Source organism: Bos mutus, unplaced genomic scaffold (assembly GCF_027580195.1).
Source record: "Bos mutus isolate GX-2022 unplaced genomic scaffold, NWIPB_WYAK_1.1 CTG216, whole genome shotgun sequence".
NCBI classification, from domain to species: domain Eukaryota; kingdom Metazoa; phylum Chordata; class Mammalia; order Artiodactyla; family Bovidae; genus Bos; species Bos mutus.
Window position 1 is genome coordinate 104517 of NW_027219617.1, and position 6000 is coordinate 110516.

The following is a 6000-nucleotide window of genomic DNA, read 5'->3' on the forward strand; positions in this document are numbered from 1 at the left end:
TTAATTTTTAAATAATTTAAATATGATGAGTATTTTAAGAAGTTTTAAAAATAGAGGGATGGTATGGGGAGGGAGGAGGGAGGAGGGTTCGGGATGGGGAACACATGTATACCTGTGGCAGATTCATTTTGATATTTGGCAAAACTAATACAATTATGTAAAGTTTAAAAATAAAATAAAATTAGAAAAAAAAAAATAGAAGCCAAGCAAATTGTAATAGCGTAGGATACACCTCTTGCAAACTTCACACCCAATAACTCTCAGTTTCCCCAGTTTCAGTCACTGTACATGGTTTCTAAGATTCTTCAAATAATAATTTTGCAAATACATGCATATTTTCATATATGAATGTGTTCACTTAGCTCTGTATAAATTTTGTACTTATCTTCTCAGCCTCTGGAAGATATTCAATATAGACATGCCAGTCTATATAGATGTAAGTTATTCTAGTTTCACGATCCTGCTTAACTTCTTTATACTGGATCGTGTCTGACTTTTTGTGACCCTCTGGACTATAGAGTCCATGGAATTCTCTAAGCCAGAATACTGGAGCGGGTAGACATTCCCTTCTCCAGGGGATTTTCCCAACCCAAGGATCAAACCCAGGTCTCCCACATTGCAGGTAAATTCTTTACCAGCTGAGGAACCAGGGAAGCCCAACTTCTTTATAAAGATACACTAAAATTTAGGTATTAAGTCCTCTTCAGGTTTTTCAATACAGGCTTTCTGATATTTTGTAAGTATGAATTGTACAAGTGGGCTTGTTGATTTAATTGGTATATCTGTCTACAATGTTTATGTTTGTGCATGCAGGCTGCTGGCTCAGTCATGTCTGACTCTCTGATACTCTAAGGACTATAGTCCACCAGGCTCCTCTATGCATGGGACTGGAAGAATAAGACAAGCAAGAACAGAGGAGTGGGTGGCCACTTGCTTTCCCAGGGGATCTTCCTGACCCAGGGGTGGAACCCATGTCTCTTATGCCTCCAGCATTGGCAGGCAGGTTCTTTACCACTAGCGCCATCAATTATGTTGGTAGTTATTGCTAAAATGCTATCCATGAAATTTTATCACACTCATTACTCCTCTAATTCTGAAAAATTGTTTGATCACACTCTTAAAAATCACTGCTTGAAAAACATTTGTGGTATTTGAAAATCAGATAAAAAATTGCATTTCATTTACATACTTTAATTATAAAAATATATGTAACTGAATTTGGACATCTATTCACGTGTTTAAAGTGGTTTGTATGCATTTTCTTGTACTGCTTATGAATGAATATCTCATTTTATTTCCATTACTGATATTTTCCAAATTGATCTTAATGATTTAATTATACACTAAGGAAATTAGCAACAATAGACTGGTTCCAAATCATGAAAGGAGTGCATCAGGGGTGTATATTGTCACTCTACTTATTTAAATTATATGAAGAGAAAATCATGCAAAATGCCAGGCTGGATGAAGAACAAACTGGAATCAAGATTGCCAGAAGAAATATCAATAAGCTCAGATACATAGATAACACCACCCTTATGGCAGAAAGTGAAGAAGAACAAAAGAGCCTCTTAATGAAAGTGAAAGAGAAGAGTGAAAAAGTTGGCTTAAAACTCAACATTCAAAAATCTAAGATCATGGCATCTGGTCCCATCACTTCATGGCAAATAAACGGGCAAACAGTGGAAACAGTGAGATGCTATATTTTCTAGGGCTCCAAAATCACTGAAGATGGTGACTGCAGCCATGAAATTAAAAAACGCTTGTTCCTTGGAAGGAAAGCTATGACCAACCTAGATGGCATATTAAAAAGCAGAGACATTACTTTGCCAACAAAGGTCCGTCTAGTCAAAGCTATGGTTTTTCCAGTCATCATGTATGGATGTGAGAGTTGGACTATAAAGAAAGCTGAGTGCCAAAGAATTGATGCTTTTGAACTGTGCTGTTGGAGAAGACTCTTGAGAGTCCCTTGGACTGCAAGGACATCCAACCAGTCCATCCTAAAGGAAATCAGTCCTGAATATTCATTAGAAGGACTGATGCTGAAGTTGAAACTCCAATACTTTGGCCACCTGATGCAAATAACTGACTCATTTGAAAAGACCCTGATGCTGGGAAAGATTGAAGGCAGAAGGAGAAGGGGATGATGGAGGATTAAATGGCGGATGACATCACTGCCTCAATGGACATGAGTTTGAGCAAGCTCTGTGAGTTGGTGATGGAGCTTGGGAGATGGGAGGCCTGGTGTGCTGCAGTCAATGGGGTCGCAGAGTCAGACACAATTGAGCAACTGAACTGATCTGAAGTGATGGAAATTATCCCATTCACCATGTATGTGGAATTGTTAATATTAGTATTTCAGTTTTTGATTTGTTTTTGATGTATTTATGCTGTGCAGGATGTTTTTGGCCATATAAAAATATTTTTACATTTGTCTAATTAAATCTATCAGTATATCCTTTCAATTTTATGTCTTGCTTAGAATTTTCCTAATTCAATGTCACTAAAATGTTGTTCCACATTTTTCAACCTAATTTTTACATTGTTTTGTTGTTTTATATTTTACATTTAAATTTTAAAACCCTTTACACATTATTTTTATGTCAGAATTTAGTTGGGGACTAAATTTTAGTTACTTTCATAGATTGTTATTTTTATGGATGCATGATTATTTTTCCCCAATGGTTTGATTTTCCAACTCTGTATTCCTACATATAGCACATGTTTGGATCCAATTCACTCCTCTATTATTGTCCTTTGATATCTTTATCCATGTGCCATTTAACATGAAGTGTAATGGCATTCAATTTAAAATACACTCTGATGCCTGATAAACATAGGACACCTTCATTACCATTCCATATCAGACTTCTGTTTATATTTGCTTATTTAAAGTTTAAAAATAAATTTAAATAACCTAGTTTGGGAAAACATATTTGTAGTTGATGTTTTACATAAGACTTGCTTCAGAAGGTTTTTGTGTCTTTAGAGAATTGAGAGGTCTTATCCAGAAACTGGATAGGTCTTCCCACTTAACTTGTTTTTGTATTCATATAAATCTAGTAATTTTCTTTAATTAGTTGTGTTTTTCAAGTGTTTGTTGCTTCCGTGCAGGAAATGTTTTGTTTTCCATTTTATATAATATGCATAATCTTTCCAATACATCATTCATTCTTTTCAGTCTATATTGTGCAAGTGACAAAATATGTACAGTTGTGTAATCACCATAATTAATAACCAGAACGTTTTATCATAGTAAATATTTCCTCATCCACCTTTGGAGTCACATTCTTCCTTCACTTCTAGGTTCTGATAGACAATAATCCATCTCTGTATCTATATTTTTATCTCATTCAGAATTTTATATAAATAGAATCACATATTATGTATTTTTTAATTTTCCTCCATGCTTTATTGAGGTATAATTGATAAATTAAAATATTATATAGAATATGTACAATTGATGATTTGATATACATTGTGAAATGACCACAATAAACCTTACTTAACACAACTATCATCTCACATAATCACCATATTTGTTTTTCTTTTGGTAAGACCCCATAAAACCTACTCTCAGTGAATTTTAAGTGTATACTGTCTTCAATTGCTCAGTCATGTGCAACTGTTTGCAACGCTATGGACTGTAGCCCATCAGAATCCTCCATCGATAGGATGTTCCAGGCAAGAATACTGGAGTGGGTTGCCACTTTCTACTCCAGGAGATCTTCCTGACCTAAGGACCCAACTGATGTCTCGGGTCTCATGCAGATTCCTTTACCTCTGTGCTACTTGGGAAGCCACAAGTATACATTATTATACTATTAACTATAGCCAATATGCTATATATTAATCCCAGGTCTTATTCATCTTGTAGCTGCAATTTTATAACCTTTCAGAAACATCTTCCTATTTACACCACTCTTCAGCCCTGGCATACTTTCTGCTTCCATTATTTGACTTTTTTAGATTACACATGTAAGATAATACAGTATTTGTCTTTCTGTATCTGGTTTATTTTTCTTATGTCCTCCAGATTCACACATACCTCCAAAGACCAAATTTCTTTCTTTTTCATGAGTCAGTAATATTCCATTGCTTCAGTCAGTCAGATCAGTCAGTCAGTCATATCTGACTCTTTGCAACTCCATAGACTGTAGCATATCAGGCTTCCCTGTTAATCACCAAATCCCAGAGTTTACTCAAATTCATGTCCATTGAGTTGGTGATTCCATTCAACCATCTCACCCTTAGTCATCTTCTTCTCCTCCTGCCTTCAATCTTCCCCAACATCAGGGTCTTTTCAAATGAACCAGTTCTTCAGATAAGGTGACCAAAGTATTGGAATTTCCACTTCAACATCAATCCTTCCAATGAATATTCAGGACTCATTTCCTTTAAGATTCACTGGTTGGATCTCCTTGCAGTACAAGGGACTCTCAAGAGTTTTCTCCAGCACCACAGTTCAAAAGCATCTATTCTTTGATGCTCAGCTTTCTGTATGGTCCAACTCTCACATCCATGCATGACTACTGGAAAACCATAACCTTGACTAGATGGACCTTTGTTGGCAAAGTAATGTCTCTGCATTGTTTATTATATTCTATTTCTTTGTCCATCTACTTAGGTTGTTTTTGATCTTGCTTTTTGAATAGTGCTTCAAATAATATGGGTATGTAGATAAATCACAGTTTCTGATTTTGTTCTTCTGCATATGTTCACTTTTCCCAACACATTGAAAAGAATTTCCTTTCGCTATACTCTATACTTGGACCCATATTTTAAAATAAGTTAGCTATATACGGATGGGTTTATTTCTGAGCTTTCTATTCTGTCCATTGATTTATGTGTATGTTTTTGTGTCAGCCCCTTACTGTTTTTACTAGTAAAGTTTTGGAATGTATTTTGGGATCAGGAAGTGTGATGTCTCTAGCTTCACTCTGCTTTCTCCTGAATGGGGTCTTATGAATTTTTTTTTTTTTTTAAGATTTAGCAATCATTTGATGAAACTGAACAAGTCTAGCATCTCTGTTCTCTTTTTAGTATAATTTTATTTACTTATTTAATTTTGCTGTACTTGGTCTTCATTGATGCATGGGCTTTTCTTTTGTGTTGAGTTGGGGATACTCTCTAGTTGAAGTGCTGGCTTCTCATTGCAGTCACATCTCTTGTTGCAAGATATAGGCTCTAGGGCATACAAGCTTCGGTAGCTGTGGCACATGAGCTCAGTATTTGCAGCTCCCAGGCTCAAAAGCACAGGCTCAATACTGTGGCACATGGGCTTGGTTGCTCCATGGCATGTTGGATCCTCCAGGCTCAGGGATGGAACCATGTCTTCTGCATTGGTAGGTGGATTCTTTACCACTGAGCCATCAAGGAAGCCCAGGCTTTTATGAATTTTATTATTATTTTTGTATTCCTAGTAAATATTGCATTGGTATCAATTATACTTCAGTTAAATAATTTCAAACAAAAAGCCATTTAGATTTTGATAGGGATTGTATTGAATCTGTGATTTGATTTGTCTGCCATGTCCATTTTAACAATATTTTTTCTTCCAATTTATGAACATGGGGTAACTTTTCATTTATTTGCACCTGCAATTTCTTTCACTTATGTCATATTTTTCAGTGTATAAATTGTTCATTTTCTTGGTTAAATTTATTCCTAAGAATTTATTCTTTCTGATGCCATTGTAAATGATTTTTTTCTTTTGTATAGTTCATTGTTTCTAAATGTAATTAAAACTAATTAATGTCAGTTGATTTTTATCCTACAATTTTCTTGAATTTCTTTTATTAGGTGCAGTTTTTTGGCATTTTCTATATGTAAGATCATGTCTACCATGCAGTCTTTAAATATGACTTCTTGCTTTTAGTATCATGCATTTGAGGTTTATGTGTATGAATGGGACTATCAATTTTGTTGTTGCTGTTGCTAAGTTGCTTCAGTCGTGTCCAACTCTGTGCGACCCCATAGACAGCAGCCCACCAGGCTCCC